The sequence below is a fragment of the Lepisma saccharinum genome, chromosome 10, assembly GCF_977018435.1.
Source record: "Lepisma saccharinum chromosome 10, izLepSacc3.1, whole genome shotgun sequence".
Classification (NCBI taxonomy): domain Eukaryota; kingdom Metazoa; phylum Arthropoda; class Insecta; order Zygentoma; family Lepismatidae; genus Lepisma; species Lepisma saccharinum.
Genome location: NC_139238.1, coordinates 52,369,730 through 52,390,421, shown reverse-complemented (window position 1 = coordinate 52,390,421; position 20,692 = coordinate 52,369,730). Strand labels below are relative to the sequence as shown.

Below are 20,692 nucleotides of genomic sequence, written 5' to 3'. Positions count from 1 at the left end.
TTACCTTGAAGTGTGAATTGTTTATACATATGATTTTTTAGGGTTTTGTTGAATCTTTCTACAATTGAGGCCTTGAGATCACTGTAACTCGAGTAATGTTGTATTGACTGGCTTTTAATAAATTGTTGAAATACTGAATTATAAAATTCTTTGCCATTATCTGTTTGCAGAAAATGGACAGAGAATAACGGAATTACAATTACCATAGAATTGAATATTCTTAAATTTGAAATATTTATTATTTTGAAATGCAAATATACAATACATTGAAACTATATTTATTACAAAATTTTCAAGCCCAAAACTCCAAAAATAGACTTAAGAATATATGGATTCGCAATCTGCTCCATCTTCTCAAAGCTTCTGTGCAACGATGAATTCATTATCTACGTTGAGGAGTCATGTGTTTCTAGTACACTGGTATGTCTGCGGTAAGAAAGATGGTGTTATAATTAATAATGTAAATGTTATTTTTTAAAACTTAAATTTATGTTTGGTGAAAGTTATTCTGAGCACTGGATTATTAAGTACGTTAGCAGTATAATTCCGGACATTAAGGAAGTTTGACATTATCATCTACACTAGTTGCCTATGTGGCTGTCATTACAAGAATTGGCAACACCGTAGGCAGAGGCGTCGCCTGAAGGGGGTTCACGGAGCACACGAATCCCCAACAGAAAAAGGAAAATTTTCAATTTGCTCTCTTTTCTACATTTCAGTATTTATTTATTTATGCAAGTATTATCCTTCTGAAAAACAGCTGGCTGGCTTAGTACAGCAGTACATATACATGTAAATACAAAAAAGTCATAAATTTATAATACAAGATTGAATGATAAAGATGTGACTGTACAAAAGAAATACTAAATACAATAAGAGGTACAATAAAATATGAATGATATATACATTAAAGTATACATGATAAGTCATTAAAATAGGCCTGATTAAAATACAATTGATCTTTAGGTTAGTTGGAAATCATTATAACTACTGACTATGGAGTTTAGAAACTCATTATATTTATAATCTGTGGATGTTGTCAATAACGACCCTTTAGTGCGTACTCGATACGGCGTAGCTCGTATAGATATTCTCGATAAAAGCGTAGGGACAGAGTAGTAACCTTCTAAAATTTTCTCAACGATTTTTATATCATTTCTGTTTCTTCTAGCTGAAAGGTAATCAACTTTTAACTTGTTCAATAGGTTGTCATAACTATAAAATAATTTAAACAGTTTAAATCTAAAATATAAAAAGGAAAGAAATTTATCTTGTATATTCTCAATGATGTCACATTTTCCAACACTACAGGAAAAATTCCATGTCACAGAACTGAATTCCAGAATGGGTCTGACAAATGCTATATACATAACTAAGAGAAGGTGGAGGTTGTTCAGATCTTGCCATTTGTTTATGACCCAACCTGTCAGTTTTCTACTTGTTGACACAATATGATTAAGATGCACCTTAAAGCTAAGTTTCCTGTTAAGAAAAACTCCAAGATCCTAAACATCTTCTACAAGACTAAGATTCACATTGTCTATGTTATAATTGTAGCAGGAGTGCTGTCTCTTGCGTGAGAAGGTCATTACAACTGACTTAGACAAGTTGATAGAAAGTTGATTCTTATCTAACCACTTCTTAATTGCATTAATGTTCCGTTTGTAGTTTATAATGATCATTCACAACATTAATCTCTGAATACAGCTTAAAGTCATCAGCATAAAAAAGACATTTCGAATACTTTACAACTTCTTCTATATCATTTAGAAATAAAATAAACAAAAGGGGACCCAGGGGAGACCCCAGGTTTGGAAAGAGCATTTTGAAACCTGACTTTAAATAATCTGTGCCTAAGATAATTACTAAACCAGTTACAATAAATCAGTGTACAACCATAGTTGCTAAGTTTAGCAACCGATGTTTTATGGTTCACAGAATCAAAAGCCTTAGACAGATCTAGGTAAATAGCATGTAATTGGTGTCTATTGCTAAAAGCCTGAGAGATGTGACACGGTCGTGCCAGGTTCAACTATAGCATATTAATATCCATAAGAATAGATTTATCTCAATACAAATTGAGCATGAGTAACATGAGACTGTATACCGGTATACACGTGATACCTCCCAGGGCACGGGAAAATATTAAGATTTGCAGTAAATTAACAAACTCAGGACTTACGTGTTAACATCTAGGTTCAGAATATATTTATCTTGATTTGCAATTAAGAACAACATTTTACATCATAACTAAATGCAATAAAAATCATAGTAACAGCAGCACAAAAATTATCACATGAACTTCCATTAATCTCGTAACTTCTATCCCAAGATTCATATCTATCAGGCGGGATGATGTACTTCAGCAGACTGTTCATACGTCCGGGAAGGACATGTCAATCGCCCCCTCCATTGAGAAACAAAATCGACGACGACTCGTGGAAGCACTCACAGTCTAGGAGATTTTGGATTCAACCTTCTAAAAGTATTTTCCTCATGTCTGGAGAACAATTAAAAATCTTCAGATTGTCGAAATTTAACTTGCACACTTCCTTACGAGTTTTTGTGTCCAATAACACTGCCGTGTTGAATTTCACTTGGGTAGCTATGAACGGTCCTGTCCACAAATAAAACAACTTGGAAATGGTTCGGTTAACAGCTGAACTTGGACGATGACTTCTTAGCAGCACCAGGTCATCCTCCTTCAACTGCAAAGCATGGCACTTCTGCTTCAGTTTCCGCCCCTGCACAGAATATCGTTCCCTTAACTGCACTTGAACAACCTTACTCTGCCAGTCTTTCTCACCGTCTTCTGACACAGGCCATGGAAAATCTCTTAGCACTTGTGGTGGAACTGAATGGTGGAAAAACAATTCAATGGGTGAATGTCCTGTAACTTCAGAAAGAGAATTGTTAATTAACCAGGCAACTTCATAAAGATGCTTGGATCAAATCTGGTGATCGTGCTGGCAATAAACCCTAAGTAAACGAGTTAGCTCTTGGTTTGCTCTCTCTACTAAGTTTCCTTGAGGGTGGTAGGGCGTCGTACACACATGTTTCATTCCCATGGATTCGATGAAACTCTGCCATGACCTGGAAGTGAACTGGGATCCTCTATCCAACAAAATTAGTTTAACAGCTGGATAATGGGCGAAATATCTCTCCTTCATTAATCGAATTATCTCAACGGTACTAGCCTTCCGCACAGGATAAACTGTGACGAACCTGGAGAAAACATCTATAAGACTGAGAATATAATAGTACCCTGAAGAAGGCGGTAAATTTCCAATAAGGTCAATGGAAAGCATCTCATGAGGTTCCTTTCCACTAATGTGCAGCTTTTCCTTCATGATACCTAACTTGTCAGGCTTCACTTTTGCACAAATCAGGCAATCACGGATATAGTTAGAAATATCAGGTTTCATTTTTTTCCAATAATATCGGGATTGCAATTGCCTATAACACTTTCCCACACCAAAATGACCGCCGTCATCATGAATTTTTTTCAGCAGCTCAGGACGTCTGGAATTCGGAACACACAACTTGTACTGTGGAGACTCTCCACTGTAACTTCTAAACAGCAATCCATGATGAAGTTTAAAGGACTTCCGTAACCTGGTCATGCCTGCATCTTCGTTTTCAGTAGGCTGCTGAAGTTTAGCAATCATTTCACTGCAAAAATAATCTTTAGCCTGGGCTTCTTTCCAATCACTCACTTCTTCATCTTCATCTTCTTCCCACAGAAAATTTATGTGGTAATGCAGACAATCAGACTCCGGTTTGCTCTCAGTATCTGCTTTCACAGGATATCTAGATAGCCTATCAGGAATAATGTTTTCTTTTCCACTAACATACAATATTTCGAACTGATATGATTGGATTTTCAAAGACCAACGGGTCAATCGACTATTCCAATTTTTGCTATTTTGCAGCCACTGTAGTCCTTTATGATCAGTATAAATTTTAAATTTTCGCCCCTTAAGATAGACTGCAAAGCGTTCTATTCCAAATAATATAGCAAGGCACTCAAGCTCATGAACAGAAAAATGAAGTTCATCGTTACGTAACTTTCGGCTAGCATATTGGATAACGAAAATATCATGTCCATCTGTCTGGAACAAAACGCAACCAAGCCCTTTTCCACATGCATCTGACTGTAGACAAAATTCTTTAGTAAAATCTGGTTGCGATAGCGCAGGTGCACTAACCAAATCAAGTTTCGTCAATTCGAAAGCTTCATTTTCTACTTCTGTCCATTGAAACTTCACATTTTTGGACAAAAGATAAGTAAGTGGTTGCACTTTTACTGCAAAATTTTCAATGTACTTTCTCCTCCAACCGACAAGTCCCAAAAATTTCCTAACGTCTTTTCTATTTCTAGGCCTAGGAAAATTTAAAATGGCGTCGTTCTTCTTAGGATCAGTTCGGATGGAATCCCCAGAAACAATATGGCCTAAATATAATATTTCCGACTTAACTAAGTCACATTTCTTCAACTTCACCGTCATTCCAACTTCTTCTAGTGTGGTCAAAGCATAATTAATGTGCCGGAAATGTTCGTGCAAATCACAATCGAACAGTAATAAATCGTCGATATACTGGGTCAGAAATGAATCAGTTTCGGGCCCAAATATAGAATGCATAGCCGAAACAAAAACTGAAACTGCGTTAGCTATTCCGGAAGGCATTTTTGTAAACATCCACTGTCTTCCTTTATAAGAAAATGCAGTGTATGACTGGCATTCTTGCTTTACAGGAATCTGCAGATACCCGGATACCAAATCTAAACTAGTGAAGTACTTGGCACCTTTAAATTTCTGAAGTGCTTCGTCTATTGGTTCAACAGAACTTCTAGGAACAATAACAAACTTATTCAACAACCGAAAATCTACACACGGACGTACAGACCCATCCGGTTTGTCTACAACAATGAGCGGGTTCAAGTACGGAGAGTTACAAGGCACAATTATTTCCCAATCTTTCCATTTTTGCAGCTCAGTCTCTAGTTTTGCCCTTTTTGCCACTGGAATCGGGTACGGTTTTTGACTCACTGGAACGGTACTGGACAAATTAATATCACAGACTAAGTTCTTGGCAGTGCCAGGCCTCTCTGAAAACACCTTCCTATGTGCAATAAATATCTCGAACAATTCGGCTCTTTGTTCCTTAGCCAATAATTCACTGGAGTCAATCTTCTCTCTTATATCCTCTAGCGGTGTAGCCCATATATCGTAGCTAGCTTCAATCCTCCGGACGCTCATTTGCTTATCAACGGAATCATCATCATCTAGCTTTTGCTCAATTGGCTCTCCATCCACCATTAGATACAACTTCTTATGCTTTAGATTGATCTCTGCTTCATATTTATGCAGGAACGAATAACCCAATAATAAGTCTGAAGGCAAATCCTTCACAACAAAAATTCCTAAAGGTATGGTGCTCTCAGCAATTTCCAGCACGATTCTGCTCTTTCCCACAACTCGAGTTCGACTTTTTCCAGCAAAATCAATAAGTCGTACCTCTGGAGTAGCTTGTAACATGGCCCCTGGCAAATTTTGCTTTATTTTCTTCCAAATCTCGAGACTCAGAACAGATATTTCAGCTGCAGTGTCCACTATACAAGTGATATCAACATTTGCTACACGTGCCTTGAACTCAGGCGCTCTTCCAAAGTTTTTAGACTGACTAGCCTGACACAAACTGTAAAGAAACTCACTATCTTCATGATTAATAACAAACACCAGCTTCAGATCATTACTTACAGACTGGGAATTATTTTCTGCAGGCCCCAGTTCTATACGAGACCGCCCGACATCAGAAGGGGACGTTTCTATGCCAGGCGTGGGTTAAAATCCCGCACCTGGTCGAGATTTGCTCCATTCTCCTAGCAAAAATTTCTGGTCAGCTCAACGCTCTGTTGCTGCTCGTTACTAGGGTACGACACTGCAGCATCTGTTTGTAAGCCACTGCTCGCCGCTTGGAATCGTGGAGAGCTACGACCTTCCCTCAAAGGTTCACTGTGCTCCGGTGAAGATACACTGTTCTCATTTCGTGGTCTCTCACAAGGTTCGTATCTGGGAGCAGCATACTCACGTCTCTGCCTATTTTGGCTTTGTTGACGATAACGATTGCCGTCTCTATATGGGCCTGCAGGGCGATTTTCACTGTAATTATTCTGCCTCTGGACCATACGAACCCTCGGGTTTCTGTTTGCCGAGTTGCCTGGAATATCTCTGTTGTTCTGGTGAGTAGGATTCTCCTTCCTCCACGCAGTTCGCCAATCATCCTGCTCTTCCGCTTGCTCGTATCTCTTAACAAAATCTGCAAGCAAATCAACAGTTACGGGAGCGTGGGCCATACAAAATTGCTTCACTCTATAAGGCAATTGGCCGATTATGAGGTTTACCACCTCCTGCTCTGTGTAGTGGCTACTCAGGTTTCTGTAAGCAGAGTATACAGACCAAACATATTCTTCCAAACTATTGTCATTGTTTTTATTGTACCGTTTGTCCCTAACAGATGCCAACTCCCTTTCTCTTGCCTCTGAAGACGCAAAACGCCTCTTAAACGCCCTACGGAAATCTGAATATGTGTGGAAATCATTCTTATGAGAGTAGAACCAATGATAAGCCATGCCCGTTAGCAAACGAGGAATAATCTCCAGCCTGTATCTATGCGGGATCTGAAGGATCTCAAGGTTGGTATCTAATTCTTTGAGATAAATCTCAGCCGAAGTGGCTATAATATTTCCGTCGAATTTCCGCATGGAATTCAGGTCAGCCATCCGGGGAGTCATCCCACCACGCGTAGCATTGGTTCGAAATTTTCTTTCTTTTCTCTTTTCCGATAAAGTCGACTCGCTGCCTGAAGAACTGGAAACGATCTCTCTGTGGCGTCTTTTTTTTAAATGTGTACGGTTTCGTTGCCCCGAAGAGATTGTTTGGATTCCATATCATTTTTCCACTCTTCAGCATTCTCTCTAGGACCCTCTGTGCCTTTAAGTTTTTCCGCCACAGTCTCTTCAACTCGCAAATTCAGGTTTTCTCTCAGCTGATATGCCATATTGGTCACCTGGTTTTCCAACTCTCTGGACATTTCTTCTCTGAAACCGCTCTGCGTTTCACTGATTTCCTTTCGGAACTCCTCCTTGGTCTGCTCAACTTCTTCCCTCAACAGAAGAACTGTTTCTTCGAGTTTAGATTCCAGCTGCTAAGAATTTGACTGACATGCTTGATGTAAGCTCATCATCTCAATTTCAAGGCTTTCGTTCAATTTCTGCTGTCCCTCAAACATTTGCAGAGTCAGTTGTTCGATCCTCCGTCCCATCTCTGAATTGGACGCAGCGAGTTGTGAACAACTATGGGCCAGTTTCTCCTCCATCCTTGCTTCTAGCCGGCACTCAAGAGTTCTACTACTTTCTTCTAGTCTTAGTTGTAAACTGTGCTCCAAGATATTCATATTTTCCTGAAGTTTATCCTCTAACCTCCTAGAGTTCTCATGTAACTTAGCCTCCAAGCTATCAGAATGTTCCCGCATTCTAGATTCTAGATTATTAGAATTTTCAGTAATTCTTTCCTGTATTCTAAGTTCTAGATTACTAGAATTTTCAGTAATCCTTTCCTGGATTCTAAGTTCTAGATTACTAGAATTTTCTGCCATTTTAGCTTCCAGATTGCTGGAATTTGCCTCCAGCATTCGCTGCAATGACGCGAGCAAATCAGTAGTAACAGGAACAACAGGAACTGCAAGTTTTTCTTTGCATGCGAGACATGTTAATTCACAAGGAGAATTACTTTCCTTTGGTGACATTAGCTTTGCACAATTTAAATGAAAAGTATTGTGACACTCAGTGCAAACAAACGTATCATCAAGCCTTGCTGGTCTCACAGCAAAACACATGAACTGTGCTTTCGTCAACATTTAAAGCTTTGCTTCCACTTCTTAATATTTTATTTTCCATTGTTGCGCATCAAAAGTTCTGAGTCAACTGCAAATCTAAAACACGTTACCAAAGATTAACGTAACAAATGCACAATGTGTTCGGGCCCCACGTTCTGTGCGCCAAATTATTGACACGGTCGTGCCAGGTTCAACTATAGCATATTAATATCCATAAGAATAGATTTATCTCAATACAAATTGAGCATGAGTAACATGAGACTGTATATCGGTATACACGTGATACCTCCCAGGGCACGGGAAAACATTAAGATTTGCAGTAAATTAACAAACTCAGGACTTACGTGTTAACATCTAAGTAGTTGTATTGGTGCTATTACTGGGACACTTATAGCTTACAAATGAAGAGGTCATTTGATTAAACAGCCCGATTTGCCTTCACTTAAAATTATGCCAAGATGCCTATATTCCCCAATTCTTCAAGTGTGATATGCTCTTAATCCCAAGAATTTTGAATCCTAGTGTACAAAATGAAGAGCTCATACGCCCGATTTGTCTACACTTAAAACAATGTCAAGAGGGGCATATACCCCAATCGGCCATGTGTGTACATATTTAAATCTAAAGAATTCTGAAATGAAAAAAAACCCTCATACAGATTTGCCCATGTGTGTAAAAGGCTGAATCTCTCAGTTTGTTGTCCATAAACTTGTCAAAAATATGCCCCTCTTGATATTGTTTTGGCTATACTTAAAAACTAAGCCAAAAATCCAACCACACCCACCCACATACACACCCACACCCACACACATACACACATATTTACTTCCGGTTTAAGTTTAATTGGGCACCGGGCTCAACTTGTGCAATATGCAGAGGCTCTCTAGAATTGCTCTGTGACTCTCTCATTTCTTACATCAAAAACATATGATTTTTCACCTATAAGAATAACACTACATATGGTGTCATCAGGGAGTGTATCGTGGAATTCACAGATAATTTTAATGTTTGTCCTGTCATTAACCACAACTTGTTTTCTTTTTGAAGTGTTGATGACAAACATGGGGCTCTGTGCTTTGAATTCATCTGGTGTGTAATACATGTCGGTATTGCCAGTAGTGACCCTTTTGTAGGCTGTAAATGCTTCATATAATTTAAGAAAATCATCCTTGGACATGTCTAAATTATAATTTTCTCTAGGAAATACCTCATTTCTGCCATTTTTAAGATATATGTTCTTGATGTTGCAGTTATCAAATTTACTTGAATTTTTTTCCTGATTATTGTGTCTTCCAGTCTGAAACAGTACCACCACAAAATCCGGCATGTCATATTGTATACTGGAGAATGAATTTGTAGCATCAAACTCATAATAGGTACCAGCGGCAGGCTTCTGTACACATTGATATGTATACAATTGTAAAGGAATCTGTGGATTTTTTAAGATATCAGCTTTGTATTTAAGAGCATAACTGGCTTCATATTCAACAACTGGCATTCTTAGCTCCAAAGTCTGAATAAGGCACTTGCCTTCATCAGGTAGGGTATTAGGCAGAGCTTCCCCGGTAGAGTTTAATGTACTGTACCTCATCAAAGCATTATTATCATTTGCAGCTCTTTTAAATGTGATTCTTAAACCACCCTTCCACATAATATCTTTGTAATCTGAGAAGAATCCTGGCAACAGGCGCATAGGAAACAGCATTGTGTGGCTCTTAGATATAATTTTATCACCAGCCTCAAATCCACCTATTTTGAAGTATGATGCCTCTGTTTTGGATAATTTTAGTGTGGCCAAAGCTGTGGAGGTAATGCCGGGGTAATCTACTCTGTTTATAACAACACCATGTTTTCTGATCTCAATTTCAGAGAACAGATGTGGCACAAAATTGTCTACAAGTCTTATATTTGAATTTGCCGGATAATCTGTACCATCGAGCTTTACAACATCAAATTTGATGTATAGATCTGCTCTGTGAGGGTGTATAAAGCCATCCCCTACATCAAGATCGACCTCAATCTCTGTGTTGGGTTGATTTAAATTTGCAAAGGTCCTCCTGTTTGGGGGGAATGATTGTAGCTCATAACTCTCAATATTTTCCATTTTTTGTATGTATTTTTATTTAAATATTAATCTCTATGATTGAAGTTGTTGTGGCTCCAGCAAAATCAACTAATTCTTCTTTTTCATTAGTGACCATCAATTCAATATAATCTATTCTATTATGGCACACAGGAAAATATAATGTTGGTGATGGAGTGTAGATGATGGGCTCCATAAATTCAGAGTTAGACAAGAATGTTGCAATGATGCCAGTTTGTTTGTGAGTGCCTATGCCATTTGATTTGGTGATCATACCCTCGGCCACATTACAGTGAATATTCAGAGTCTCTATGGCTAAGAATTTAGGTATATTAATAGCAGTGTGTTTGATGGCTGGTTCAAGTTTTGTGTTGTTCTCAAAGCCTAACAGCTCTCCTATAGTACCCAGATCCACTGTCTCTGTAGCAGACCAATATCTACTCTGTGAGTGACAGAATTTTGACTTAGCACTATACCACTGGGTAACTGAGCATTTAAAGTGGACAGATTATACTGCCCTGGAGTGATGACAATGTTTTGATCCCCAACTGCAATCTTGTTGTTGTGGTGTGTAAAATTTGGGATCAAGTACATGCCATAAAATGCTCTGAGAGCTATTGTTTTGGGATACACTATATCATCATGTAATTTAAGTTTCAATATTGAATTTTGGCTGGTGAGATGGAATACCCCCATGATGTTTCAGATAACACAAGGCTTTTTGAAAATCTTCAATTGATGGTTTATTTATTTGAGACATATATCTAAGAACAGATAAACACAAATGTCCACAATTAACATCTTTGAAATTTTGAACACGGGCATTATTGTAATAAAGATTAGTTGATTTTAGATATTTTATTAAATTTTCAGGTGGAACACCTCCAAATGAATCAAACACAAATGCCTCATTGATTAAATATTTAAGATAACAGATCCAGTCAGTGCCCTGATTTTTTTACTTATCCAAATTAACTATGCCACACTCTTTGTTGAGTGGTTGTTCTGGTAAAGAATCAGACATGTACACACCTCTAAAATTTTTGATGCCCAGTGGCTTGATTAAAGCTTCAATATCTTGGTTTGTAAGCGGCTCTTGTTTTTTTTTAACTTCTTCATGGCTCTCTTAACACCTTTGCCTTGTTTCTCCATGGCCAGGTTATGGCGCTTTATTTCATCTAATTCTGCCCTATTTTTCTTGTCATCTATTACTGTTTTTGCTATGGCAGCTGATCCCCCAGCCAAGCTCCCCACAGCCACACGTGCTGCTAAGTTAGCCGGGATGGTAAATATAAATCCACCCACATGTGATTTTTTCCTGGATTGCTGTAATTTGTTTAATTGGGGGGTGCTAAGCAACAATTTCATACCATGGCCCTTGGCAAGACAAGAGCTTTTTTTCTTGCGCTGCTTTCTAGTTAAAAGGCTATCAATAGTTTTAAGAGATTTAAGACCTGCATAAGGTATCTGATACATAACACCCTTGGCCTTCATCCTAGGTTTATTATATACATATTCATAACCCCCACCCCAGTTTGTGTTTGGTGTTCATAGCTATGGTGGTCCCCAATGCTGCTCTTTTTTCACTTAAAGAAGCATCTTTGCTTACAAATCTACCAAATGCAGCCTCTTCTAATTTCTTGTCTGCAACATGTCTCTTGTCAAGATCAGTATGTGTGTTGTATGCTATGTCATGGTCTCTACAAGCAGCATCTAGGGGATTAACACCAGGATCACCTCTGTTTAATCTATGGTCCAATTTTGTACCGGGACCACAATACTGATAGCCTGGAATGTGTAGTTCAAATGGCAGCTTTTTTATGATGTCATTAACCAACCCCCGACCCTCAGAAATATTCCAAAATTTAGATGGTAGAGTATTAATAATTTTTATAAGATATCCAATCCCCTTAGTGTCATTCACTATAAAATTAGACAATTTGGTGCTTATCATGTCCATAATTCCAACTTTTTCATTGTAAAAATTGTGGTTGCCAGCATTTTCCTCCCCAGCTATCACCAGCAACCTATCTACAAGTTTCCTGACATCATCAACCCACACAAATTCCTTAGGCAGGGTGTTGAATTGTTTGATTCCACTACCTGTCTTGATCTGTGACCATATGGGCTTGATTAAATTGTTGTATTTTGCTCCACTGCTAGACTTGACTCTTTTTTGTGTGGGATCATTGTTCTGGTATAGAGCATCTGATTTTATTAATATTTCTTTGTAATGTTCATAATCTTGATCTGTATACTGCCAAGTCTCTTCCTAGTCATCAGTTCCCACAATCCAGGTGTGCCAGGATATTTAACAAAACCACCTCTCTCTCCAAGATGAGATTCTGAATATACAATCAGATCATCTCCCATAAATGTTACTCTGAAATTGCCAATTCTATGTATGATGCTACCATCACGCTCTGTGTCAGCATATAAGCCAAAGACCTCATCTTTGTTGTCTTTAGGTGTGCTTAAATATTTTTGAGCAAGAAGACCCAATTCAATAGGATCCTGACTAGCTTCAATTCTTCGAGGAGCAACAGGACTAGGTGTACGAATACTAGAAAGTGGGGTGATTGGATAATCTAATTTGTTCCTAGCAGCTACAGGCACAAGCTCTGTGATCAAATTTTGATTTTGCTCTGTAACAGTTTTGATATTTTTACCTAATTCACTAATAGCATCAATAATAGGCTGTTCTGTTTGCTTGTGTTTTTCATAGATTCCTCGGTTCTCTGATTTCCATCCCTTAAATCTTTTTACAAGATAATCTCTTAATTTAAGATCATCAATGATTGGCCTTTTCATGGTTATTTATTTATGTTTCAATGTCTTGAAAATTGTTGATTTTATTTCTGTATTTACCACTATTGGGTTTTCTTGTCATCTCAATTGTGACAAAGCCATAACTGTCCTGGTTCCAGCACCTACTGCAAAACTTGGAAAAATCATTGTAGCTCAAGTCCCCACCTACATATTCATCATGTATGTGTTTGAGGTTGGTATGATCTTGATGAAACACACATATAAAATTGCTGTTGTCTCGGATCAGCTGCTTCGGAATTTGAGAAAAAGTCTGTGCCAGGTAGAAGCAATCTATATTTTTGTGTCGGCCCTGTGTAAAGAAATTTCTAACCTTGTTTTGATTATCGAGTATAATGTCATCAAATACAACAACAGAATTATCGAGACATTCATGGAGTGGCTTAACATCTGGTTCAAAAGTGGCAATATCCAGTCCATCATATAGTTTCATCGGTTGCTGATATTTTAATTGTTCCAAGCTCTTAGAGAAGACATACAAGTGCCTGTTTTTCCAGTCTAACCAGTTGGGTGCCAATAAAAAATTATCAATCATTAGTGTAGTTTTACCACAAGCCGATGGCCCAACAATAAGACATCTAATATTATCCGGCAGCAACTTGCCATTTCTCTTAATCTGCTGTTCAGTTTCTGGCAGCCTCTTTATAACATCAAAGGTGTTCATATTATCACTTTGTTTGCCTCGATCCAGCTGTGTTCTGGAACTCCTATCCATTTGACAAGTATCTTTTTGCCTTTTCTGCGGATGATTTTTTTTATGAGATATGTGTCAGGCTGTTTAGTTTTGTTGAGTTCTTCTTCATAAAACCTGCCTTTGAGAATTTCTCCTCGGTGATCTTTTATTATATATGTGTTAGGGGTCCCAGGTTTAACTTGAACCACTGTAAATAATTCGGTGCTCCAGTTTCTTGTAAAGCCTCTTTTGAATAAGTGTTTATATTTGCTGATTCTTACTTGATCACCCACCTTGTATTTGGCTTTTCTTGTTGTTTGCTGGTATCTATGATAATAAACAGTGCTGATCAATTTTTGCTCATCAGATGAAGTTACCTCAGAGGGTTTCATGTTGATTGTGGAATGGACCGAGTTGTTATATCTATGTAAAAGTTCTGGAAGAATATTAAGCCATTTATAATTACCTTGAAGTGTGAATTGTTTATACATATGATTTTTTAGGGTTTTGTTGAATCTTTCTACAATTGAGGCCTTGAGATCACTGTAACTCGAGTAATGTTGTATTGACTGGCTTTTAATAAATTGTTGAAATACTGAATTATAAAATTCTTTGCCATTATCTGTTTGCAACTAGCGCGGTGATCTTCCACTCTGATTGATGATTGTCCTGAAGGCTTCTGTAACACATTTTCCAGTCTTGGATTTGAGTGGCACAGCCCAGGCAAATTTTGAAAATGTATCTATGACAGTGAGTAGATACTTGTAGCCCTTGTTGATCTTGTCTAAGTTTTTCAGCTGTCCACTTGCTTTTTCCACCAAGTCACTCTGCCATAAATCATCTATGCCTTTTGTAACCACGGGCAATCTCTTAAAATTATGTCTGCCTCGTCTGTGTAATTCATCAACAATAATTTGTCTAGACATAATATGTAAACAAGAATATTGCAACTATAGGGTGTTCAGCAGCTGATACTACAGGATTTTCTAAATACAGTTTGTCTCCTATTTGTATATAAAATTCCAGAGAGCCATCATCTTCAGCATAAGATGTTTCTAATGTATTGTGGTCTGTAAAATCCTCTAACTCTACACTGGTGATTTTTGCTTTGTTATCAGCATTTGTTATTGATAAGGTAGGGTAGTGGTGTGCCTGTGGTTGAAGCCAATATTTGATCTTGATTGGTCTAAGTGTGCCCCCAACAAAAAATTGGTAATAAAATTGTGCAGGGGACAGCATATATATTTTACCACCTGGTGTAAATGGTGAATCATATTCTTTGTTGGGGATACTGTATAATTCAAGAATTACTGTATGTTTAGGATTCTCGATTATGCCTGTTATTTCTTTTTCTGCTGTAAGCAATCTACTTGTTACAGATTCAAGGTGCTCATTGATAGTCCTAACAATCTCATCGTGCCCAGGCTTGATCCTTATGTCCACAGCAAGTTTCTTGTATTGTTGCACAATCTTTTGAAGCTGCGTGGCAAAAACAGACAAAGCATTTGCTTGATTGGATTCCATGGTCCCTAGCTGTTGCTTGTTATTAGCTACAATTTGCTGTATATTTTCAACAACTGCCAATTTTGAATTTTGAGCAGTAATATCATGGACCTGTCTTCTGATATCCTCAAACAGGGCATGCAGTTCATTAATATGTTGATTGGTTGGTAGAGTGGCCACTGTCTGAGTAAGTTGTTTGATCTCTGTTTGGATATTCTTGATATCTTCTGATTTCAATATGCGATTCACTGCCCTCTTTTTAATTTTAAGTTCCTGTGATGTAGGCAGATTTGATACAGTATTTTGCAAAGATTCAAGTGCCAATTTCACATCATTTAATTCAGAAGCATCAACCACACCACGCATAGCATCTTGGAGCAGGGCTCTATCTGCCTGAGTAGGTGTTGATTGTTGTAAAATTTCAAGCTTTGTTTGGATATCATCGATCAAGTGATGAAAATGAGATAGCTCAGATTCAGTGTTGAGGTTTTCAAGTTTTGTGATCTGTTGCTGGACACTGACAAGGGTATCTACAATACCAGGCAATTGGGATTCTTGTACATTTATCAGATCACTTTGCACTGCTGCTATTGTACCCTCAAGATGGGTTATGGTACTTTGAATTTTTCCAAAATCTTCATATTTCTCAAGTTGCAGCTTAATGTTTGCAACACTCCGAGTTATTGCACTCAAAGCATCAGAAGATGGCAAGTTGTTCATAAAATTTTCAAGTGTCTCAATTTTTTCTTTAACCTCGGCTATGGCATTGTTCAATGGGTCCAGATTAGGTATCTCCAGTGATTGAATCTGTTCTTTTAGAGTGGAAATCACTAGATCAAAATCTTCTTGTGATTTTATGCTTTTGACAATTGTTTGGAGCTGTGTCTGGACATTATTTATCTGCTCTTCCAATTGTTGTTTCAATTGCTCAGAGTTGGTGGCCTGGGTCTTAAATTTAGCTTGAAGAGCTGCTACAGCTTCTTCTAAACTTTGAAAATTATCCAATGTGGCCAAATCAGTATATTTCTGAAGCAGCAATTTGAGTTCAGAATCAATTTTAAGAAGAGGGTCCATGCATTGTGATTGTAAATTTGTAATTTCTAGTTGAAGACTGGCATTGAGTGTGGTTTGTAAAGCTTGTAAATCACTTTTTAATTTTTTCACTCTGACATCAAGCATAAGAATCTCATCACTGTGATCTTCATGCCTTGTATGGCCAAATATATCATTAGGCATTTTGTTTTAGTGGTTATTTATTATTGAATATCTGATTCTTAATTCTATAAAAAAGGTATAAGCTTGTCATAGGATCCCGGGACCTTAATATATAAGCAGTCACCAGCAGAAACAGTATATACAGTGCCAGAAATCATGTTTGAGTGCTTTATCCTGTAAATATTTCTCCCTATTGAAATCTTGACATTACCCTCGGGAGTTGTAATAAATTGTAATTGACCACCTACAGGTAATTGGTAATGATTTAAATTATTGTTAAATATGTACAATATTTTACCTGTTTTATCATCAACATCTGTAAGTATGCTGTTCAGATGAATAATTAACAAAGCACTTAGTTTAGATTGTTTATCAGAAGAGGGTGCTGGTGTTGGCAGGTCCATAATAGCCTGTTTTTTGAACCCAAATAAGTTCATAGGCATGTTTATTTATTTCAAATCATGCTCTGTAATTGGGCATTGATTCCCACTTTTCAAATCACAATGACCCCATGGTAGAGTATGTATGCCACATGACAAAATACATCTCTTATCATCATGTGGGTCCAGAGCTATTTTTCTTACAATATTTGTAGTCAACAAGTGACCCACACTCTGAATTCTATTTTCTGATGTTCTGATTGTGCTACATGATTTGAGGCAATCTTCATAATCATCAGATTGGAGCTCTTTGTCAACAGTTACTCTGCCGATGCCCTTGGCCTTTTTGACAACAACACCACCACATGTTTCAAAACTGTACATCTTGGCCCTTAACCCAGCAAATGCCACAATAACATCACCAAGTGTCTCATCTTTTAACTTGCCAGGCACTTTTTTGTTGTGGGGTTGAATGTTTGTATGTTCACTGGTATCAAAATATTCAAGCAATTTTGGCTGTGACATATCTTGATAAACATCTTCTGTTTGAATATCAAGAATAAAACTATCTGTATCCATGTACATCAGTTTTACACTATCACCATAAATAGGCTTCAACACATCATAATAGAGTTTTAACAAGTGTAATTTGGCCAATTCCAATATCACAGCCCCTACATAAATAGGCTTATCAAACTTAATCTTTGTTTTTTTCATGTTGAAAAGTGCCATATTTTCATCATAAATTCTTCTATAATTGAAATTAGGCTTTGCTATCAATTTTTTCCTCAGGCTGGGGTCAGTAATTATTTTAACATCAGTATGTTTTATGACAGTTTCTATGGTTTTGCCATACACAGAATTGACCATCAATTTAAACAAAGATTTATCAAATTGGCTCATTGCAGATGTTCGATGCACTGTGTTTGTATCAATATATGGATTCAACCATCTTGAGTGCCTGAACCTCAAAACTTTGACAACTTTGGTCACTTGAACACCATGATTCATTAGGAACTGGAGGTTTTTGTAATATAAGACATAATCCTGTTTTGGCTCTAGAGTCATCATGAGCTTCTTCTGTTTAGAGCCAGGTGAGCATTCAACCTCAGGAATTGGGGGCAGATCAGAACATATGTTGTGTAAATCATCAGGAATTGTCAGGTGAACCTCTAAGAATAGGCCATAGTTACTGTCATCAAAATCCTTAAGATCTTCAATATTGAAATCTTCAACCCACTCAAGCCCTGCATATGGCAGTTTATCCATCATAGCATAACCATACAGGCTGTTGGCATCCACATACAGTATATAATTTGATGGCAGTGCTGGATCATAATCGGGAATATATTTGTTATTTGCTCTGGCATATCTCTGAGAACATTGTACCATGCCTCCTCTTATACATTGTTCCATAAACAGATACATATCTTGATCTTGGATCAGATCCAATTACATTTTAGTGTTTAAAACATTGCAGACCATGCTAGGCCCGGAGCACTGTAAAAATACATTGGATCCAGCTTATAATTTTGCATGGAAGATTTTCTGAATGCCTGCAGTATATCAGCTAAGAGAGTGACATCAAGTTTTAAATATGCCTTGTGATAATCACCAAATGACTTGCATTTTAAATTGTTCCACATCAACTGAGCATGGTGATAATCCTCATCAGTGATTCCAGATGCTCTGAGTTTGCTGTAAAACTCTTGTTGTGGTGGCAGAGAACAGTCATCAAATTTAGGAAAATCTGTAACATAATCATATGGATATACACCCTTCCGCCTAATTAATTTCAGGTCCTGATTTGGAAACAAAGCACATGTGATTTTGAATTGATCATCAGATAATTGAGTGGCCAGTGTAGCCAGGCTAGCAGACAGAATTCTGTAGAAATCAAGAAATCTTAAGTGAATAGGAACACCATTAACTTTAATTATTTTGCTAATAGCAATATATTTCTCATTATTTTCAGCTAAAATATTTAAATTCTGCTTGTCAAACCCCTTGTACCTGATCAAATGATGAAAATCATAATTGGATGCACCATGGCAAAATATGGGGACAAATTTTGGTCTCTGGATCTTAATATTACAGCTTTTACACAGGGCCATTTTGAATTTACCATCTGTATGAGAATGGTGTTTCACCTTGATATTTGTATCTGAAAATTCAGAATCACATACCGTGCATTTTTCTGCATTGTTGAAATCTTTAATCTGATTCTCTGTTAAAGGCAACATAGGTTTTGATTTTAATAAGACATTATATGCTATGTCATGGCACTCATTTTCTATTCTATGTGCAAATTCTTTGATGGCATCTGCTCCCATGTATAAATATTCTTTACTAACAACACCATCCTGTAGAACAACATAATAAAAACTAGTAGGTTCATGTAATTGATATGATGTAATTGAAGATTCCTCAGGATCTGGGCTTCAGAATGCAAGGGGTTTGAGATTTGATTCAAAATCACAGACTATATATGCTGGGTGTTCCAACAAGGCTTCAATTTTTTTGAATTTGGCATTTTCACTTGGATTAGGCATTACCATATGAACAGGTTTATGGTTGCCACAGTATTTCAGATGCTCAATTAACTTGTTTTTAGCAATTTCTGCATTCACGTCCCGAACCCCATTCACCATTTTTCTACCATCAAATACAGTTAAACTTCTTCGGCACAACTTAAATATTCTATTAAATTTGTCTAGTTGTTTTCTTACTAAAGCTTCAAGATTATGTATCAGAGTGTAATGGTGTGTGTCATCCCCTTCAATTAAGAGCAGATCAATCGGAACAGCAGAATCATCATCAAGTGTACTGATTCTGAGAGGTGCTATCAACCAATTGCCACGAGCAGTGGAACAAATAAATACATTAATAGATAATTGTTTACCATTGATATCCCTGGCCTTTTTTTCAAATTTATCAATATTCTGAACAGACATTGGATATTCTAAGCCCTCCATTGCTTCATCAAAATTGTGTTCATATTGTTTATAATAACTTATTCTCTCAGGATGCCTTAAAACTGGAAACAAAGCAGCTAAAATACACCACAAAAAGCATTTCTTATCATTATTTTCTATGTTAACCACGGCTTTTTTGTTTTTAATATTGGCAGGTAATGGCAGATATGTAGATCCTTGTAACGGGCTGAATTCAGAAATATTAACATAGAGCTTGTGTGAAAAACCGCATAGGCTCCATCCAGACTCTTTTGCTGCAAATTCAGAGTGTTTAATATTCAATTGATCTATCAAACTGCTTATTATTTTGTCTGAATTTGCATTTGAATATATAGGTACAGTTTCTGTTATGTGAGGCTGTGTAAATTTTGTGCCATTTGGCTTCTTATATTGTGTAAACAATTTGAAGGACAGCTTATAAGAGCCATTTTGTGCATTTAGAATTGCCTGCACATCAGGATTTATACTGTTCAAAAAATTCTTAATGTCACATCTTGGCTCTGATACAAACCGGTAATCCCTTAATTGGCCATTAAAACTGCTAAGGATGGGTTCATAGCGTGGCTGCTTTGCTGCTCTAGCATTAACAGGTGCTTCATGCTTCCTTTTCAGACCAGATGTAGATGGTTGTGAGGGCAATATTGATGACTGTACATAACAAGTACACTTATGCCTTTTGTAATATGCCTTGCTTAATATTTTATGGCATCTTGGACACATTTTTGTGGCCTTTCTGCATTTCTTACGGTCGCAATATAAAATAATTTTGCTCTATTATGCTGTTGTACAACACACTTTACCAGGTTTCAAACCTCAGCTGTTTATCAGCTAGCAGTGAATATTCTCAAAATCTCACATGTGGGGATATTATTCTGCCACATGTATTTCAATCTTACACATTTTACCAGGGCTCAAACCCAGAGCTCTTGTTTACAAGGCAGCAATATTAACACTTTGCCATCAGGAGAGGCCTCACATTTTACCAGGGCTCAAACCCAGAGCTCTTGTTTACAAGGCAACAATATTAATACTTCTCCATAGGGGGGCCTCAAACACAGAAGCCTTTGATTACAAAGCATATAAGCCATGGGACTATGTCCACATGCAATACACATTGAATATCAGAACCCAGGAGTTA

At 37.3% G+C, this 20,692-nt stretch overlaps 1 long non-coding RNA gene across 1 annotated transcript in view; it reads right to left on the bottom strand.

Annotated features, from left to right (window-relative positions):
- Window positions 1–343: 343 nt before the first annotated feature.
- LOC145994355 (uncharacterized) overlaps window positions 344–20,692 on the bottom strand; it is an 82,344-nt gene continuing 61,995 nt past the window's right edge. Inside the window, exon 3 of the long non-coding RNA XR_014442344.1 lies at window positions 344–426. This is a non-coding gene — a long non-coding RNA (uncharacterized LOC145994355). The remainder of the gene's footprint in view (window positions 427–20,692) is intronic.